The 21,999-nt window shown below is 45.7% G+C and overlaps 1 protein-coding gene across 9 annotated transcripts in view; it reads left to right on the top strand.

The window, feature by feature from the left end:
- Positions 1-21,999, top strand: part of CSMD2 (CUB and Sushi multiple domains 2) — a 646,878-nt gene that overhangs the window by 93,718 nt on the left and 531,161 nt on the right. The gene's annotated exons all lie outside the window — the stretch shown is intronic.

Below are 21,999 nucleotides of genomic sequence, written 5' to 3'. Positions count from 1 at the left end.
CAACTTTTTTATAAACCTTAAATGATTCCAAAAAAGGGCTTTATTTAAAAATGATGGTGGGCAGACCAGGACTGAGGGTTGGGCTCTGTTACAAAGCCCGGCTCCCAGTTGACATATGGGCATGGGGAGCCCATAAAGAGTTGATATTATTGAGATGATGTCTAGTCACATTTTCCTGATTTTCCCACCTGGCAACTTTCTAAAAGGAAGTGACATGATGAGAATATGCACTTGGAGAGAGAATTCCACTTGATTAAAACGTTCACTAGGGGCTGTCTTGAAATGATGTACTTTCTTGCCTCATTTTAAGAAGTTCACCTGCTGGAGTTCCTGTGTGGCTCAGCAGGTTAAGTGCCTGGCATATCCATGAGGATGTGGGTTTGATCCCTGGCCTTGCTCAGTAGGTTAAGGATCCAGTGTTGCTGCAAGCTGCCGAGTAGGTCGCAGATGCAGCTCGGATCTGGCGATACTGTGGCCGTAGCGTAGGCTGGCAACTGCAGCTCCGATTTGACCCCTAGCCTGGGAACTTCAATGTGCCACAGGCACAGCTGTAAAAAGACCAAAAAAAAAAAAAAAAAAGTTCATCTACTAAAACTGTATTTTCATTGGCCTTTTTGGAAATCTCTAGAGCAATGCAGAATTGCTTTCCCCAAGGAACAGAGACAGGAAGAGGGTGTCAAGAGTGGCAGAGCCAGAATGAAAATGGACCCATTGTGACCCTAGACGTGCCACTACATTTTTACTTTCTTTGGAGATTCCTTGTCTCTTTTTGCTCCAAGGACCCAAGAAACACTAATGAGGAGTCAGTCACCCATGGAAATGTCCCATCCTGACTAGAGATAGTAGGGACCTTTCAGTCTTTCTTAGACAGGCGACACAGCAAGTCACCCCCCACTTACATCCTTCTAATTGTCCCTGCTGATTAATGAGGTCACTTAAGGTATCAGTTATTATCCTGCCAATGGAAGGAATATTAGGCTGAAACAAATGCCCATGAACTTGCTTATTCTGTTAAAAAATAAAGTAATGAGAGATGATTAATGGTGTGTGCCCTGGACGAGCCCCAGGAAAGGGTGGGCAGGAGAGGAAGGTAGAAAGGAGCATTTTCTGATTAGGGGCAAGAAAGGCTTTTGTCTACAAGGAGCTTTTAATTGACTGTCTTCCTTTCAACACCACTTCTTGAGAGATCCATCAGGATGCAGTGTCCCCACTTCCTCCCTCTAGACTCCAGTCTAGCCATCTAGACTCAGTTCCTCCCTCTCTGGTAACGGCTTTCTCTGCTGTAACCCAGTTTCAGTCTGACTGCTCCACCAAGCTGCTCTAGGAAAAGTCACCACTGCCCTAACTGACATCCCATTGACCCTCCTTCCTCACCAGATGGTTTAAAAGTGTTTGCAGTTAACTTCCTTTTTTTTTTTTTTTTGATATTTTTAGGGCTGCACCTGTAGCATACGTAAATTCCCAGTCTAAAGGGGGGTTACATCAGAGCTGCAGCTGCTGACCTATAACACAGCCACAGCAACTTGGGATCTAAGCCACATCTGTGACCTACACCACGGCTCACAGCAACACCAGATGCTTAATCCACTGAGCGAGGCCAGGGGTTGAACCCATAGTCGTATGAATACTAGTCAGCTTCTTTACCGCTGAGCCACAATGGGAACTCCAACTTCCTTCTTCTTGAGGCACTTTCTTTTTCTAGCTTCTCTGACCCCACCAGCTTCTCCCCCATTCAGTCCATTTCCCATGTATTTACTGAGCATCCACTGCATTCCCAGCACTGTGCTGGGCCCTGAACACATAAAGTTAACCAAGATGGACAAAGTCCTTGCTTTACATGGAACTTACATTCAAGCAGACGAAGATAAGCAATTAACAAATAAATACAAAGAAGCCATTCAGGGTTATGAGGAATTATGGCCGAGTGACTGATGGAGAGGATGGCAGTATGGGAGATTCCCTGTGGATGTGGTCACGTGATGGGAGGTGTGACCAATGGGAACTTCCCGGTGGATGTGGTACCTTCCTTGATTTCACGGGTCAGTCCCTTAGATCCTGCCACCATCTCCAGGCTTCCACATCTTCCCTGTGTCTCATCTCACTCTCTGTAGACTTGGGCAGGGTCTTGGGGATTAAGGGATTATTCTGGATCTGTCTCTACTTTACAAAGCGTGGCACCAAAGGTGACCAAAAAGATGGCATCCAAGGGGTAAGACCCAGTTCCAAATTCAGGCTGATAGTTGCCTAAGTCTGAGGGTCCAGGCGAAGAGACAGAATTCAGAGATGAGGCTGCAGTTCCGAATCCAGGGACAAGGACTGTGATGTGAATGGCACCTCTTGGAGTTGTGCCCCAGGGTGGCCCTGGAAGCCAGATGGAGTTAGAGAATCATACAGACACTGGCCAAGCCTGAGAGAATCCTCGACTCCCCTGCAGAAAGTCCCAGGTGACAAAACTGTCTCCCTGCCCTTGTGAGTTCTTCCCGTGAGGTCTCCAGGTGTTGGCACAGGGAAGGGCTCTTTCCCCTCAACTACACATCTCTCTTGTTCGGATGTGGTAATTCAGGTGGACCCTCTGCTATTCTCCACCAGCATTGCCCGTCACCTGTCACCTGACCTTGGGCACTGTGCTTCATTCTGCACAGCCATGGGTCCCGCCAATGCAGCCCAGGCTGAAATCTAGCCTGAGCAGAGCCCCCATCACTCCTCTTGCTCAGAAGGGAATCTGCACAGTAAGTACTTCCCTAAGGCCAAGATTCTGGAGCCTTCTGTGTATCCTCGATCCTGGAAGCCGGGGGAAACAGTGGGCATGGTGCCCTGTGTGCCCTGGGCCTGGCCCTGCCCTCCAGCCATGTCCAAAGGGCATTATTGCCCAGGTCACAGGGATAGGGCCTGAGTTCCTTAGCTTCCTGCCCAGCACCTGCTGGAGGGAGGGGTGCAGCAGCTGGTGACGTTGATAGTTGTCATTCCTGGGCACAGGTGCTGCACGCTGTGAGTTCTGTCTCTGATATGGAGACCCAGATGCTTTAGACCAGGGACCATGCTCAGAACAGACTCTGGTGGCCAACAGAAGGACATGGTGGTGCAGGAGCAGGTCAGGTGGACCCCTCTATTCTTTTAGTAGAGCCTTCCCACCCTCTTACAGACGGTTTCAGCATCTTGAGTAGCCCAGAGCTCACAGATGCCCCACTTGCTCCCTTCCCAGGGCGACCTCAGCAGCTCCTAGAGGCTAACTGGGCACAAGTCCTCTCAGGACAGAGTGTCCAGGGAGAGACACTGCTGGCCACCCCCCTCATGTTTGGACAACCATTGTGACCATTGTTGTTTGTGTCTCCCTGGTATGAAAGCAACGGGAAGTGCCAAGCTCTTGGTAGTGCCAACCCTAGGATCGTGCTGTCTGAGGCCCTAAGTAGGTCCCAGCTGCTCCACGGAGCCCCTTGGAAGTTCATACTTTAAGGGCAGCCTTGGAGGAGAGGGAACAGTGCCCCTTTCCAAACGGGGGACGTCCCTGGCCTGATTTGGGGGAGGCGGACACAGAGGCAGCAGTCTTCTGAAACATGGTGGCCTCTCTTCCCCATTCCCCCCCACCCCCACCCTGACCCATGGGGCTGGGCACTTCAGCCTTTGTCATGGAAGCCTAAGCCGCGTCAGGGTTTTCTAGGATCTCACGGAAGCAAATAGAGTCTGCCCCTGCTAGAAATCCCCCTCTCTTGGGGAGACTGGTAATTAAGCAGTCATGGCAAACATGTGGAGGATGAACAGCTGGTTGTCTCCATTTGTTCTCCTGTCAGTAGTTGGACGACAATTTCATAATAAATTGCATGTAAAGTCAGGTGTTGTCTCCCCTCTGCTTGTGTCAGTCTCTTTGCTTCACATGGTCTCTCCTCATCCCTCTAACTTTTGGATGCTCGGCTAATAGTTTATTTTTTCAATCAGCTCAGGCTGGGGATGTCAGAATCCCCAGGTACGTCTCTATCACTGCACTTACCATGTTGCGTTATCATGTCTTCAGCCATAATGAAATTAGTTAGCAATTCCTATTGTGTACCCGGCACGGTTCTCTAATGCTGGGCATAGTCCAGGGAATCAAATGTATGAAAGTCGCTGCCGTCCTGGAATTCGCATGCTAGTGGGGAAAGGTGGACCTAAGAAATAAGGATTGGAGTTCCTGTTGTGATTCAGCAGAAACGAACCTCACTAGTATCCATGAGGATTTGGGTTGGATCCCTGGCCCCGCTCAGTGGGTTAATGATTTGGCATTGCTGTGAACTGTGGTGTAGGTCGCAGACGTGGCTTGGATCTGGCATTGCTAAGGCTGTGGTGTAGGCCGGCAGCTGCAGCTCTGATTTGACCCCTAGTCTGGGAACTTCTATATGCCTCGGATGCTGCCAAGAAAGGAAAAAAGGAAGGGAGGGAGGAAGGATGGAAGGGAGAGAGAGAGAGAAAGGATTAATCGCATATATAATATGTCAGATGGTGATTAGCATTACAGTGAAAATGCAGGACGTAAATCAGAAGTGGTGGTGGGGAGGGTTGCAATTTTATTATTTTGTTTTATTTTATTTTATTTATTTGTGTGTGTGTGTGTGTGTGTGTGTGTGTGTGTGTGTGTGTGTGTCTTTTTAGGGCCTTTCTTTTCTGGAAGTTCCCAGAATAGGTGTCCAATCAGAGCTGTAGCTGCTGACCTATGCCACAGCCGCAGCCACGTGGGATCCGAGCCCCATATGGGACCTACACCACAGCTCACAGCAACACTGGATCCTTAAGCCACTGAGCAAGGCCAGGGATCGAAGCTTTGTCCTCATGGATGCTAGTCAGCACTTCCGCTAAGCCATGACAGGAACTCCCGGGAGGGCTGTAATTTTAAATGAAGTGCTTATTGAAAGCCTCAGTGTAAAAGTGATATGTGAGCAAAAACCTGAAGAAGATGAGGGAACTAGCCATAGACATGTCAAGGAAGGGATGAGGTAACTGGGGAAAACTGAGGGAGCCCCAAGTGCAAAGGCCCTGAGGCAGAAACTGGCCAGCTGTGTTTAAGGAATGGAGAGGAGCCATTATGGCTGGACAAGGGAGCTGAGGGAGCTGGACACCAATGAGATAGGGGTGCAGTAACAGAGTGGGAGCGGGTAGTGGTGGCAGAGGATTGCCCAGGGCCTTTAGGTTGCTGCAAAATCAGGTGGGACACCTTTAGAAAGATTCTGAACGGAGAAGTGACACGATCTGACATAAAATAATCATGCCATTTGCTCTGTAGAAGGACAAGGAGGAAATAGGGAGACTAGTCAGAAGTTTATTACAATAACCAGGACAAAAGATGGAGGTGCCCTAAACTAGGATGGCAGGAATGAAGGTGATGAGATGTGGCTTCATTTCCAGTGAAAGTAATGTAAGTGCCTCCTTTTTGGGGTGAACTTCTTGAGGGTCAGGCCCCTTAGAAATGTCTTAGAAATGTCTATCCTCAGAACCAAGCATGGTATGTATAATAGGGAGCATAATCAACATTCACTGAGTGAAAAATTGAGGAGAAATAATTTTTATTTATTTATATACTTTTACTTTCTTTTTTGGCCATGCGCACGGCAAGTGGAAGTTCCTGGACAGGGACCGAACCCGCGCCACACCGGTGACAATGCTGCCTCCTTTCTCCTTAGCCACTAGGCTATTAAGGAACCCTGAGGAGAAATAACTTTTAAAAGTTAATAGTGAGACTAAGTCAGACTCTGGTCTGGTTCGTTTTGAAGCTATCAGATCACAGAGCAACCCTCAGGTCACATCTACCTAGATTCCCCAAGCTCATATCATAAAGAAGGCCATTCAGGTGTGTACTGAACCCAAGCTTCAGCTCTGTCCATTCTTCTTGCTGTAGGACTTCTCAGAACCTTTAATGCAGTAATGCTCAGGTTCCCAACATTGCTTAGTTTGAGGTGCCATTAAATTCATCAATCACTTTTTTCATGTGTTCATGGGTAAAGGAAATACCCATCAATTCCATTTTTTATGTAATCAGGTTTAACTAGCTGAATTTGTACCCTAACAACTTCTTAGCTCTTTGAAAAGACAATAAATATACATTGAAGGAAAAAATATATTTTTACTTCATCCTTAAATAACCAGAAGTATTTACTAATGGATTATGTTCCTTGTTGGGCCTTGTACAGCTTCTCAAACCTTGGAATCAGACTGGACACTCTCACCATCACATTCTGTTCCATACTGATTGTCACACAGCGGCAGCTACTTTATATCACACCAACCACCATACGCCTAGCTCTGCAAAGATATGATGGCATTTAATGGAATGTAGCTTCAGGTTGATGCTGGAACTACCTTGAGCTAATACTTTGGGTGTCCAACAAGTGTTGAGTATCAGGGTTTCCCTTGAAAATTTAAAATCTCCCTCGATGCTCTTGCAAATCCCTTGCAACACGCCTGGGTACCACGGCACACAGTTTGGGAACTATGATGCCACTTAGTGTATAGCATTGCCCCCACCTATTTGCACCTGTTCTTGGGCAAATCTACTAACATAACGCCAGACTGTGTTCTGTGGAATGTGTTTGGGGAATTGTTGGGAGAGAGCAGGAGGAGAGAATACGTAGAACTCCGGCTGCAGAACTAGAAGCTACAGTCTTGTGGGAAATTGTCCTGAGTGGTGACAGAGTAAATGTGCTGAGAGGGTTTGCATTTCGAACAGACAGTGCAGCTCCCCTATTTTTAGATCTCAGCAGGTGGGCCTGCTATGATTCCAGACTTTGCTTCTCCAGCCCGACACATCCTAGAAAGGGTCTATGGTGATATGGAGGTCTAGCATTGCCCCTCCAGACCACACTTAGGACAGATATCTGGCCTCCCAAAAATAGAGACATATGCAGCTGAAAGCAGAGGTTTGTAGAGTCAGTGATTGTTCTCTGGAGAGACTGGAACCTTTGAGAGAAGATCCTTTGGACTTAAGCTGGAGTTTTTCAGCAGATATCTGGCTAATGCCAGGTCACTCTCAGAAATGGGGGTTTATTACAAGGATCCCTAGAGCTTGGGACTGCATAAGAAAACCTTCTCTATAGGTTTTGGGTTATTGTGGGTTTCCGGGCTTCTGAGACCAAGAGTGTCAATACTCTTTTTTTTTTTTTTTTTTTTTAACAGCTTTTTTTTTTTTTTTTTTTTTTTCTGTCTTTTTTTGGCCTTTTCTGGGGCCGCTCCCACAGCTAGGGGTCCAATCAGAGCTGCAGCTGCCGGCCTACACCACAGCCACAGCAGCACGGGATCCGAGCTGCATCTGCAACCTACACCACGGCTCACGGCAACGCCGGATCCTTAACCCACTGAGCAAGGGCAGGGATCGAACCTGCAACCTCTTGGTTCCTAGTCAGATTTGTTAACCACTGTGCCACGACGGGAACTCCTCAATACTCTTATAACCAATATAGCAGCAGAGCAATCTCCGTGACCTGCCTGGTCCCGACATTTCATTTCCCAGAGTGTTTCTGAGAAAAAAGTTTGTTTTTTTTTTTTTTTTTAATTCAAAAAAAATTTTTTTATGGCCGCCTCTGTGGCATATGGAAGTTCCTGGGCTAGGAGTTGAGTTGGAGCTACACCTGCCAGCCTACACAGCAGCCTAGGGGTTGAATCGGAGCTACACCCGCCAGCCTACACAGCAGCCAGGACAACACTGGATCCAAACCACACCTGCAGCCTACACTGCAGCTCATGGCAACTGGATCCTTAACCCACTGAGCGAGGCCAGGGTTCGAATCTGAATCCTTTGGGATGCTATGTTGGGTTCTTAACCTGCTAAGCCACAATAGGAACTCTGAAAAAAAGGGGGGGGGTTATGATATATATACATAAAAGCACAGAAGCCCAATTTTTCAATTTTTCCAAGTTTCCTAGTTTTGGAAGCTCTTGATGAAATGCAAATGGGAATTACCAGAGAGAACATGTATCTGCAGGGGTGTATGTGTGTGTCTGTGTATTTTGTGTGATTATGACTAATGTCCATCAATTACCTGAAAATTACTAGATGATGCCTGTAATGATAGTTCTGTTTTTAGCTTAATGGTTTATGTATCTAACTAGTAGCTGCTGGCTGGAGTAGGGCTGCTGGCAAATCAAAACACTATTTGCCAAGCCTGTCAGTGTGACAAATACCGCTTACATTTACTCTTTTATTCCCAAGGTCAATTGACATGTCTTTTTTTTTTTTTAATATATATCACTGTTTGATGTGCTAAGGGCCTAAATGAGAGCTACTCAATAAAGGCCCAATTTGCTCTATTACTGTTTATTCCTGGATAATTCTATATTCTTTGGGCTCTTTAAAATTGCAAAGAAGAAATATGCATGGATCCCCCTCAGAAATGGGGATTTCTTAGAAGGATCTGCAGATTTGGGCCAGCACAGAATCCATCTCTTCAGCCTCTTGGCGTCACTTTTAGTGTCAGAGCTTCTGACACTGGGATCAGCAGCAGCCTCCTGGGGAATGTAGCAACAGCTCGAGCTTTGTGACCTGCCTTCTCTGGGCATCTTATTTACTAGAGAGAGGGTTCTGTGGAACCTCAGCCCATGTGCTGCTTTAAGAATAAAAGGGTTCGGAGTTCCCGTCGTGGCTCGGTGGTTAACGAACCCGACTAGTATCCATGAGAACACGGGTTTGATCCCTGGCCTCTCTCAGTGGGTTAAAGATCTGGTGTTGCTGTGGCTGTGGTTTAGGCCAGTGGCTACAGCTCCAATTGAACCCCTGGGAACTTCCATGTGCCATGGGTGTGGCCCTAAAAAAAAAAGAATAAAAGGGTTCATGATCAAATGTTTTGGAAACTGTTAACGTAATCCAATCCTAACCTATTCTCTAATTCATTGCCCCCATCAGCATCTTATTTTTTATTTTCTGAAAAATCCTGGCTGAATTTTGTTTAACGCAGCACTTCCTATTTCTGTTTAACCACTGGACACTGTAGAAGATCCTTTGGAGCATAATCTAGTATTTGTAGTTGGCAGAAGAATCTGGTTGTGTTCATGTATCACCCCCTGTGTTGGGGGTCCCCCAAACCTCACTTAGCCTAAGTTCAGTGATGGACTAGGACTCACAGGATTCAGCCTCTAGTTACACTCTTGGCTTTGATTTATTACAGTGAAAGGTTACAGCGCAAAACAGCAAAGGAAAACCATGCATGGGATGAGTTCTGGGGGGACAGAAACCAGGCACAAGCTTCCAAGAGTCTTGTCCCAGGAAAGCTGCACAGACTAAACTCACTCCCCCAGCACGACAATATGTGTAAAATGTTTCCACCCAGGGACGCTCATCAGATACTCTGTGCCCAGAGTGGCTTTTTCCTTTTTTTTGGAGGGGGGCACGATTGCATAGGCACCCTCTGTCTGGAAGGTACCAAGGTTCCAGATTCCCAGAGGGAAAGCAGGTGTTCAGTATAAACTCTAATGTTTTGCACAAATAGTTTAGGGCACTCTTATCCATTCTGTGGCTGGTGAGGACCCTCCGGAAATCCCTGTTCCCAGATTCTAGCCCAGGGCCAACCTTGCAGATTGACCTTTCAAAAGACTACAGTCAAGCCTTTTCTGTCCACTGACTAATAGTTGGATGGTCATTGCTTCATTCATTCTATACATATTTGTCTCAATCAGCTGAGGCTGCTCTAACAGAAATTCCATAGACCGAGTGGCTTCTAAAAGCAGAGATTTATTTCCCATAGTTCTGCGTGGAAAGGTTGAGATGAGGGTACCAGCATGGTGAGGATCTGGTGAGAGTCATCCTCCCGGTTGCTGATGGCCTCCTTCTCATCATATCCTCACATGGTGGAGAGCAGAGAGAAGAAGAAAGCTTTCTTTTGACTTTTGTAAGGGCAGAACTCCCATTCAAGAGAGCTCCACTCTTATGACCTCATCGATTCCTAATAACCTCGCAAAAGTCCTGCTTCCTAATACCATCATATTACCTGGGGGGAGTTGGGTTTCAACATATGAATTGGGGGGGGGCAATTCATTCTCTAACAATGTTGCATCTTATATGTGCTGTGTACTAATGAGGCAGAGAAATTCAATGCAATCCTTGCCTTCAAGGGACCCACTAACAAGCAGGAAAGACAGGTACATCACAGGTAATTCAATAAGAAAATCAATTTATTATGATTAGAATGAATATTACAAAGGAAAAGCACTCTGTTCTTGGAGCATGTTAATCAGGGATCCCCACACTCTTTCCCAGAAGAAGCAACATTCAAACTGAGACCCCAGAAGCCAGTGGGGGATGGGCAGGTAAGATGGTGGTGGCCTGGGTGGCTATGTGGGAGAGCAGTACATGAAGCCCTAGGGCAGCATACGCAAAGGTCCTGGGGTAGGAAGAAACACAGTACATTTGAAGGAAGTATAGAGGCTGTTATGGTGCAGTGGAGAGAGAGCAAAGGAAAGAGAGATATGAACAGATGCAGAGAGAAAGGAAGGCCAGGAGTTCCCATTGTAGTTCAGCAGTAATGAACCTGGCTGAATCTATGGGGAGGATGCAGGTTCAACCCCTGGCATCACTCAGTGGGTTAAGGATCCAGCATTACTGTGAGCTGTGGTGTAGGTCACAGACACGGCTCGGATCTGGCGTTGCTATGGCTGTGGCATAGGCTGGCAGCTGCAGCTCTGATTTGACCCCTAGCCTGGGAACCTCCATATGCCATGGGTGTGGCAAGAAAAGAAGGAAGGAAGGAAGGAAGAAAGGGAGAGAGAGAGAAAAGAAGAAGAAAGGCAGGCTAGTTACTGCAAGGGCAAAGCCTTGGGCCACATCACCCAAGGGCAGTCTGTCTCTGTCACTCCCAGGCATCATGCCCTTGGGGCTGACCAGATCTCTGGTTTCACTTGAGTGTAGAGCACCGGCCACAGCCATACTCCTGTGGGGATGACTCAGTGTTCTGTCCTGTCCTTACAAGGCCACCGTGTGCTTGGAAGACATTTGCACAAAGCCTTACTCTTCCTTCTCTCCTATCCTCCTGTTTCTCTAGCCATCAGGCATCAAACTTTACACACACTCCAGTAACGGAGTCACTTCACTGTCCTAATGGGCTCCAAGGCTCCAGATTACAGTTTGTGGAGGTAAGAGTTTCATTCCGGAGTTCCCGTCGTGGTGCAGTGGTTAACGAATCTGACTAGGAACCATGAGGTTGCGAGTTCGATCCCTGTCCTTGCTCAGTGGGTTAAGGATCTGGCGTTGCCGTGAGCTGTGGTGTGGATTGCAGATGTGGCTCAGATCCCACGTTGCTGTGGCTCTGGTGTAGGTCGGCGGCTATAGCTCCGATTTGACCCCAACCTGGGAACCTCCATATGTCGTGGGAAGCAGCCCTAGAAAAGGCAAAAAGACAAAAAAAAAAAAGAGTTTCATTCCAATCTTTCCCAGGGGTCCTCTGATTGGTGGAAGCAAAGCCAAATTCTGGTAAGCTTGGCCTATGACTGCAACCACCTCGGACCTTCAGCATCTGAGTCCTGCCGACACTTGATAAATAACTGAGGGATTAAAATTGGATTGACCTTGAGAGGCAGCCCACTCCCTCACCAGGCAGGTGTGACTGCCCATGCTCTTCTGTATGTGGACCCAAGCTGCCAAGCTGCCAAGCTGCCTCCCAGAGCCTCTGCCCTATGGTCCTGGCTCTCGATCTTCCTTTCCTGAGGACATTGGTGTTGGACATGGCCTTTCAGAGATTTGAAGACAGTTCTCATCCTGACCAGTTCTCTGTTACCTTCCATGTCCACTTCCCTCACCCAACAGTGTTCCTCCAAGGTCTCACCCCAACCCTTGTGCCTTAGAGCCCAGAGGCCATAGCCTGGCAAGTTGGTAGTTGGTCCGCTGAAAGCCTTGGAGTTCTCAAACACAGGTACCCGCTCCTGGGGACACTAGACTATTTTTTATTTTTATAGATAGGAATATGCAAAGGCTTTACAGTGTCCTATCAGTGCATTTTTTAAAATTCGACCTAGAGCCCCCACTCATAAAGGTGAGAAATTCCATGTCAGCCACTGTTGGGGTCCCCCCAAACTAAGTTGTACACAGATCCCTGTATTTCAGGAGGGTCCCCTGGTCTTGAGGCCACACTGGCCACTGCTGATATGCTGGAGACCTCAATGTTGATTCTGCTTCTTCTTCTTCTTCTTCTTTTTTTTTTTTTTGTTTTTTAGGGCTGCACCTGCAGTATATGGAAGTTCCCAGATTAGCGGTTGAATCAGAGCTGTAGCCCCAGGCCTACACCACAGCCACAGCAACACAGGATCCGAGCTATGTCTGCGACCTACACCACAGCTCACAGCTATGCTGGATCCTTAACCCACTGAGCAAGGCCAGGGATCGAACCTGCGTCCTCATGGATGCTAGTCAGATTCATTCACCACTGAGCCACGATGAGAACTCAATGCTTCTTGAAAGTGGGCAGCACCAACTCAGCTGCATCCACACTCAACTTAGGTGGGGGAGTACAAGCCCTTCTGTGTACAGTCCAGCCTCGCCGGGTGCCCCATTGAGCAATTCCCCTCTAAGGGTCTGGCCCCTCCTCAGCCTTCATGGTGGTGCAGGTCCAAGCTTGGGTCGGGTCTCACCTTCCTACCCTGGCTCACTGCTTCCTCTCCACCCTCCCTGCTCTTCGCCCTGTTCCCTCTTACTGATACCTGCTTTGAAAGCCTCTCTGCTTCCTGGAGTGATTGGGAGGAAACGGAGATGTTCGGAACAGTATCAGACCCCGTTTTGTGAGTATGTAGGGAGTTGCCTCAGTCAGTGTTACTTAGACCATATCCGGCTGTCTCCTCCTCCTATTGTCCATCCTGGCAACATCAGGACGCCCTGTGACAGTGCATGGCTGCCTCTGGAAATGATCAATAACCTACCATTCATCTATGCAAGGCGTTGGACAAGGATGAGCAAAGCAAACGCAGCTACAGCTTTCATGGAGCTTTCTGTCTAGACAGGGAGACCTGAATCAAATAAACACAAAAAGAATAGAAATATTTCCCCAATAAACATCTAATTAGGAAAGAAAAAAAGGGATATTAGTTAGAATGGGCCAGGCTTTGCTGGTATATTAATCGTGTTTTTTTTGTGTGTGTGTATTTTCTGATGCTTGACATCTCGGGACCTTGCTGACCCAGGAGAGGCAGCCCCTCTGGGGATGCGCTAATTCTGAGAGATCACAACCACTCTTCTGGGAGTGAGCCTTTCATGTGCCAAGCCACTGATCCAGAGCCAGCCTCCCTCCTTTACTGAGCCCTTGCATGTTAAACCACTGTCCCCCAGCCCTAATCACCCCGGGGTCAGGTGCGAGACAACTAAGGGCATCACCTGCTTACCCACCTCACCCATTCCTTCCCCCAAGGAAACCCCAATTAAGGCTTAGAGTCCACATATTAGTGATCTCATATATTTGCCTTTCTCTGTCTGACCTACTTCCCTTAGTATGATAATTCCTAAGTCCAGCCATGTTGCTGTGAACGGCATCACTTCACATCTAATAGCAATGATACAATAGAACTTATAAAACAGAAACAGACTCAAAGGTTTCACAATCAAACTTATGTTTTACCAAAGGGGAAATGTAGCAGGAGAAGGATAAATTATAGGGTTGGGATTGATATATACACTATTCTATCTGGAATAGATGGATAACTGGGACCTATTGTATAGCACAGAGAAACTTACTCGTTTGTTTGGGAGGGGAATCTGAAAAGGAATGGATATATGGATATGGGGAATCTGAAAAGGAATGGATATATGGATATGTGTAACTGATTTACCTTGCTGTCTACCTGAGATTAACACAAATTTGTAAGTCAGTTATATTCCAATAATTTTTAAAAAAAAATTTTAAAAAATGAAATTAAGTTTAAAAAGGCTCTTGCTCACATTTTTCTCCTGTCCTATGTCCTGAGCAACCCTGGTGCCTCCCCGTGTGGCCCTGTATGGCTCGGTATGCCCCCTCCCACCCCCACCACCTTTGGGAACTGTAGCAAGCTATGTTTTCAATGGTAATTGTCTCCTTATCTGTCATCCTCACCATAACTGAATAGTAATAAAAATCTACATTTTGAAACATTGTGGTAACAAACAACTCTCACATCTCAAAGGCTTAGCTCACTAAAAATGTCTTTCTTGCCATACTGCATGTTCAAAAATGGTTTGCCAGAGCAGACTGTTTAGTGGAGTCACTCAGAGACCCCAGCTGACTGAGGCCCAGGAGTGGGCCTTTTCACACCATAGTGAAAAGGGAGGAGGGATTTGGCAAAGGGAACCCAGGCTCCTCAAGCTTCCTCCCCGAAACAGCACACTTTGCTACTGCCCACACACAGCCTTGGCAAGGCCAGCGCCATGGCCAGGCATGCACTCATCAAGGATGGGGAGGGGCCATTCCACCAGTTATTTGAAGGAAAGCTGAGGATACTTGGAGTGTAGCGGTGACCTGCACAGGGACCTTCGAGAATGCAAACTAGATAGGCTAGTCTGGGAGGTCAGGAACATACCTTTCTGAAAATATGACATTTGTGATGTGATCTGAACGATGAGAAGGGGTTAATCAGACAAACAGGTGGAAGGGATGCGCCAAAGCAATCTAAAGAGGAAACAGCATGTGCTAAGACCCTGGAGGATGGGGTTTGGCAAGCTGAAGGAATTGAAGCCAGCCGTGTACCAAGGAAGAAGGTGGGAGAGAGGATTCTGTCACTGACACTATTTGGAGTATAGACTCATGGCTATAATAAGTGGCGTCTTCAACTTTGCTTTATTATTATTTTCAAGTTCTCCACAAGAAATGCACCCCTTGGAGTTCCCGTCGTGGCTCAGTGGTTAACGAATCTGACTAGGAACCACGAGGTTGCGGGTTCGATCCCTGTCCTTGCTCAGTGGGTTAAGGATCTGGTGTTGCCATGAGCTGTGGTGTAGGTTGCAGACGCGGCTCAGATCCCGCGTTGCTGTGTCTCTGGTGTAGGCCGGCAGCAACAGCTCCGATTCAATCCCTAGCCTGGGATCCTTCATATGCGAGGGGAGCAGCCCCCAAAACAGCAAAAAATCCAAAAAAAAGAAATGCACCCCTTATTGCCTGCACTCTGGGCTGACCATTGCCCCTGCCCTTGACCAAAGAGGACTGGAGGGGCCAGAGCCAGGCAAGAGAGAGTACAGAGGACCTGGCAGGGACTGAGTGGTACAGGCTTTGTGGGTCTCCATAGGGACTTTAGTCTTAACACTAAGGACAGTCAGAAGCCACTGATAGATTCTGAATTGAGACAGTGAGAAGTTCAAGGTCATGGGCATTGCCAGTTTCCAAGATTCTGGGTTCCTCTCAGCAGGGAGACAAAAGTCAAGAGGAGGTTCTTGAAGAAGTGAGAAAGCCAAGAAGCCTTGAAAAAGCGAAGGCAGAGTGTTCGCTTACCTCTTTGGCCATGCCACCTGTTTGCAAAAGCTGTTCTCTGCACATCTTAGAGTCAGCGAGGAGATAACCAACAGCTTTTGCCTTTCTTGCCATCATTTTACCCCATTTCTCTGTTACGTCTGGGTTGCATTATTGAATGATACCTTACTCCTTGCAGTGCAGGATTTAGACTTGTCAGATAAAAGATGTGAAAGTCTGAAAGTTTTATTTGCTTATTCTGACATGCAACATGATAACTCCTCCTGATGGGTGGGGTCAGCCACTCATCTAAAATCTATTCAATGATAAGGAGCAGATGTGGGAAGAGCAGGCAGTGGAGTTGAGGACTGGTGATTCAAGTGCCCAGATGGGGAGACTCAAACTTTCCCACCCCTCCAGCTTCCCACCCCCACCAGCCTCCATGTCAGAATTTTTTTTTTGTCTGTTTGGGGCCACATCTGAGGCATATGGAAGTTTCCAGGCTGGGGATCAAATCAGAGCTATAGCTATCGGCCTACACCACAGCCACAGCAACGCTGGATCCTTAACCCACTGAGCGAGGTCAGGGATCGAACCCTCATCCACATGGATCCTAGTCAGGTTCGTTACCGCTGAGCCACGATGGGAACTCCAGTGTTAGAATTTACCTAGCAAGCCTGGAAAATAGCAGAGCAGTGATAAATATCTGATTAGAGAAAATGCCTAGTAAGCTGCAGTTCCATATATTACAAGTGATAAAACGGTAATTGTTTGTTGACAGTGTATATTAGCTATTCACAGCTTGTGTCAATATAGTACCCAGAAACCAGGGTCTAGGAATCCATGGTGGCAGCTTAAAAATATCATAGAACTAGCTAGGGGGATGAAATCAACAAGTTCTACTCGGTGGGAAGAATGCCATTTGCAGAGACGACTTCAGGGGAGAAGCCTCAGTGAGAGGTGAGATTTCTTCTCAAAGCTGCAGGTTGTTGAAGGAGACCCTCAGACTGTGTCTGAAAGGGTACCCAGTGATTCTGGTTCACGTGGGTAAGAGGTAGGTGGTGGCTGCTGTGAACTGGGCCCACTTGGTGGGAGAGACAAGGAGGGCCAGATGTCTGGCCTCTTTGGGGACAATTTGGTATTTTGATGCCATGGTCCACTGGGGTCTGCAATCTAGCAGCATCATACATGAACATCTGGGGTTGAGGAAGGATGTCTTGTGCTTGGGCAAGTCAGTGGGAAGCCAGTGGATGAGGGCAGGGTGACCCCGGGGCCTGGGGTTGTGGTTCTGGTGCTCAGCCTGTTTCCAGTAAGGACCTTGCCAGGGATGCAGGTTTGTGTGATGTTTGGTGATGGTTGGTGGGAGGGGGACACTGTAGGGGATGGAATGAACAGAAGACAGCTGAAGGGAGGGGGCCCCAAGGACCCAGTAGCAGCTCAAAGCTCAACCTAGGTAGACTGAAATTCTGACCCTTTTGATGGAGGACTGAGGTGCAGTGCAGGAAAAAGAGAATGTGAGCCACATATATGATTTCTAAAAACATTTTTTTTTGGAAGTAATTATAGATTTACAGAAAGTGTCAAAATTAGTCCTGGTTGCCCCTGTGGGTACATCTAATGTGACTTTAGTCCAATATCAAAGGCGGGAAATAAACGTGGGTGCAGTGGATGTGTGTACTTCTGTGTCATTTTGTCATGAGTGCACTTTATCACCAGTGCAATCAAGGTGCAGAGCTGTCCCATCAGCACAAAGATCTCCCCCAAGCTACTCCTTTGTGGTCACCCCTCAGCACCTCCTTTCACCATCCCTAACCCCTGACAACTGCTAATCTGTTTTCCATCTCTTTAATGTTGTCATTTCCAGAATGTTATATACATGGAATCATCTAGTAGGTCATCTTTTGAGATAAGCCTTTTTTGCACTCAGCGTAATACCCTAGGGATCCAGCCCAGATGTTATGTGTATCAGTAGAACATTCATTTTTATTGCTGAGTACTATTCCATTGCATGGATGTTCTGCAGTTAGTTTAATCATTCACCTGTTATAGGACATTTTGGTTATTTCCAGTTTGGGACTCATAAAAACAAACAAACAAGCAAAGCTTCTCTGAACAAGCTGGGCAGATTTTTGTGTGGACATAGTTTTCCTTTCTCTGGGATAAATGCCCAAGAGTGCAATTGCTTTGTTGTATGATTAGTGTATGTGTGGAAATTTTTTTTTTTTTTTTTGTCTTTTGTCTTTTCAGGGCCGCTCCTGCAGCATATGGAGGTTCCCAGGCTAGGGGTCTAGTCAGAGCTGTAGCCACCAGCCTACACCACAGCCACAGCAACGCCAGATCCAAGCTGCGTCTGCCACCTACACCACAGCTCATGGCAATGCCGGATCTTTAACCCACTGAGCAAGGCCAGGGATCGAACCTGCAACCTCATGGTGCCTAGTCGGATTTGCTTCTGCTTCGCCACGATGGGAACTCTGTATTTTTTTTAAAGAAACTGTAGAAATTTTATATTCTATCAGCAACGTATGAGAGATCCAGTTGCTCTGCATCCTAGCTAGCCTTTGGTGTTGTCACTATTTTATTTCTTTTTTTTTTCTTTCTTTTTTTTTAGGGTTAGGGTTAGGGTTAGTTAATGTTGTCACTACTTTTATTTCTATCTGTTCTGATGGTTTGTAGTAATAGCTCATCATGGTTTTAACTTCCATTTCCCTAATGGCTCATGATGTTGACCATTTTTCATGTGCTTTTTGGCCATCTATATACCCCTTTTAGTGAAACATCTCTTTTTTCGTATTTTGCTGATTTTCTAGTTGGATTAGTTAGATCCTGCCTTGTTCACAGTCTTAGGAGAAAAGCATTCAGTCTTTTCCCATTGTGTGATGTTAGCTATAGGATTTTTGTAGAGGCTTTTATCAAGTCAGGAAGTTTGCTTCTATTCTTAAGGGTTTTTTGTTTTTGTTTTTGTTTTTCTTAGGGCTGCACCGTGGCATATGGAGGTTCCCAGGCTAGGATTCAAATCAGAGCTACAGCTGCCGACCTATGCCACAGCCACAGCAGCGTGGGATCCGAGCCATGTCTGTGACCTACACCAGAGCTCACAGCAATGCTGGATCCCTGACCCACTGAGTGAGGCCAGGGATTGAACCCACATCCTCATGGATACTAGTAAGACTCATTTACACTGAGCCATGAAGGGAACTCCTATTCTTAAGTTTATGAAATATTTTGTTGTTTGTTTATTTGTTTGTTGTTGTCCTTTGCCAGTGCCTGTGACATGCGGAAGTTCCTGGGCCAGGGGCTGAACCCGTGCCACACAACAGCGACCTGAGCTGCTGGAGTGACAACAATGGATCCTTAACCCACTGCACCATGAGGGAATTCCAAAAGTTTTTGTTTTGTTTTGTTTTGTTTTTAAATCAGGAATGAGTGTTGAATTTCATCAACTGTTTTTTCTGCATCAATTGATATAGTCATGTGATTTTTCTACTTTCAACCTGTTAATGTGGTGCATTGCATTGATTGGTTTTCAAACATTGAACCAGCTCTGCATCCTTGAAATAAACCCTTCTTGGTTATGGTGTACAATTATTTTTATGTATTGCTGAATTCTCTCTGCTAAATTTTTTGGGGGGCAGGGAGCTGTGCATATGGAAGTTCCTGGGCCAGGGGTTGAACCTGTGCCACAGCAGCGACCCAAGCCACTGCACTGACAATGCTGGATCTTTAGCCCCCTGTGTCACAACAGAAATCTTTCTCTGCTAATACTTTGTAAAGGCGTTTTGTGTTTTTATTCTGTGGGATATTGGTCTTTAGTTTTCTTTATTTGTACTATTTGGTTTTGGTATAAGGATAATACTCACCTCATAAAATGATTTTGTCTTTTTGTCTTTTGTTGTTGTTGTTGTTGTTGTTGTTGTTGCTATTTCTTGGGCCGCTCCCGCGGCATATGGAGGTTCCCAGGCTAGGGGTTGAATCGGAGCTGTAGCCACCGGCCTACGCCAGAGCCACAGCAACGCGGGATCCGAGCCGCGTCTGCAACCTACACCACAGCTCACGGCAACGCCGGATCGTTAACCCACTGAGCAAGGGCAGGGACCGAACCCGCAACCTCATGGTTCCTAGTCGGATTCGTTAACCACTGCGCCACGACGGGAACTCCTCATAAAATGATTTTGGAAGTGCTCCTTAATTCTCTATTTCCTAGAAGGGATCATACAGAATTGGTGTAAATTCTTTATATATTTGGTAGAATTCTCTGTTGAAACCTTCTGGGCCTGGGTCTTTCTTTTTGGGGAGTTTTAAAATGAACTAATTCAATTTCCTTGGTAGCTATAGGCCTATTCAAATGATGTATTTCATATTGGGAAGGTTATGAAAGTTGATTCTTTCAAGGAACTGGTCTATGTCATCTAATTTTTCAAATGTATGTGTGTAATTTTGTGGTATTTTCTTATTATCATTTTGGTAACTACAGGCTCTGTTTTCCTTAACCCTTGGCAACTCTGGATATTTGCCAATCTGATAGGTGAAAAATGAGTCTTGTGGATTTAGTATGCATATATTTTTATTAAAGTATAGTTGATTTAGTGTGTTGTGTCAATTTTGCCATACAAAATAGTGACCCAGTCACACACACACACACACACACACACACACACATTCTTTTTCTCATATTGTCTTCCATCATGTTCTATCCCAAGAGACTGCATATAGTTCCCTCTGCTGTACAGTAGGATATCATTGCTTATCCATTTTAAATGTAATAGTTTGCATCACCAACCTCAAACTTCCTGTCCATCCCACTCCCTCCCCCTCCCCCTTGGCAACCACAAGTCTCTTCTCTATGTCTGTGAGTCTGTTTGTGTCTTTTGTAGATATGTTCATTTGTGCCATATTTTAGATTCCACATAAGTGATATCTATGAGAGTGTCTAGTTGCATCCATGTTGCTGCAAATGACATTAGTTCATTCTTTTTTATGGCTGAGTAGTATTCCATTGTATATATGTACCATATCTTCTTCATCCATTCATCTGTCAATGGACATTTAGGTTGTTTCCATGTCTTGGCTACTGTGAATAGTGCTGCAGTGAACACAGGGGTGCATGTATCTTTTTGAATTATAGTTTTGTCTGGATATATGCCCAGGAGTGGAATTGCTGGATCATATGGTAGACAAAGGAGGCAAGAACATACAGTGGAGAAAAGATAGTCTCTTTAATAAGTGGTGCTGGGAAAACTGGACAGCTGCATATAAAAGAATGAAATTAGAACATTATCTAACACCATAAATAAAAATAAACTCAAAATGGAGTAAATACCTAAATGTAAGGCCAGATGCTGTAAAATTCATAGAGGAAAACATAGGCAGAACATTTTTTGCCATAAATTGCAGCAACATCTTGTTTGATCTACCTCCTAGAATAATGACAATAAAAACAACAATTAACCATTGGGACCTAATTAAACTCAGAAGCTTTTGTACAGCAAAGGAAATCTTAAAACAACAACAATAAAAAGATAACCCAGGAGTTCCCGTCGTGGCGCAGTGGTTAACGAATCTGACTAGGAACCATGAGGTTGCGGGTTTGATCCCTGCCCTTGCTCAGTGGGTTAACGATCCGGTGTTACTGTGAGCAGTGGTATAGGTTGCAGGCACGGCTTGGATCCTGTGTTGCTGTGGCTCTGGCGTAGGCCAGCGACTACAGCTCCGATTCGACCCCTAGCCTGGAAACCTCCATATGCTGCAGGAGCTGCGCAAGAAATGGCAAAAAGCAAAAAAAAAAAAAAAAAAAAAAAAAAAAACCGAACTGTAACACTTTCTGTACAGTAGAAATTAACACACTATAAATCACTATACCTTAATAAAAATTTTTTACAAAGAAAAAAAGAAAGACAGCCCACAGAATGGGAGAAAATATTTGCAAATGATGCAACCGATGAGGGCCTAATCTCCAAAATATACAAATAACTCATTCAATTTAACAACAAAAAACAAACAACCCAATAGAAAAATGGGCAGAAGACCCAAATAGACATTTCTTCAAAGAAAACATATGGATGGCCAATAGGCACATGAAAAGACGCTCAACACCACGAATTATCAGAGAAATGCACATTAAACCTACAATGAGGATTGGTCAGAATCACTATCATTAACAAGTCTGTAAATAACAAATGCTCTCTGGAGGGTGTAGAGAAAAGGGAACCCTCCTACACTGTTGGCGGGAATGTAAATTGGTACAACCACTGTGGAAAACAGTATGACGTTTCCTCAGAAAGCTAAATATAGTTTTCATATGTTGATATTAATTCATATTTTTGATGTCATCTTTTCATTTTTTTGTATCTTTTGCTCTTTTACTTCTTCCCTATTTGTTTTTTCATATTGCTCCGTAAGTGTTCTTTATAGGTTATGAATACTAACCCTCTCCAGTCATGTATGTTATACATGATCTTCCCAGTTTGCACTTTCATCTTTATCTTTTTTACTGTTTCTTTTGGTCCACATACATGCCTTTAATTGTTATATAATTAAATCAGTCAACATTTTCCTTTAAGGCCTCTAGGGTTTCATGCTGTATCCTTCAGTACTCCATCAATTTTAAGAGATAGAACCCAATCATCTAGGTTGAGAGAGAAAGAAAGGAAGG

Source organism: Sus scrofa, chromosome 6 (assembly GCF_054392235.1).
Source record: "Sus scrofa isolate SSC_HxYL_T2T_F1_AM1 chromosome 6, Sscrofa_HxYL_maternal_Yorkshire_Landrace_v2.0, whole genome shotgun sequence".
Classification (NCBI taxonomy): domain Eukaryota; kingdom Metazoa; phylum Chordata; class Mammalia; order Artiodactyla; family Suidae; genus Sus; species Sus scrofa.
The sequence above is the reverse complement of the archived record's forward strand: the minus strand, read 5'-3'. Positions and strand labels throughout refer to the sequence as shown.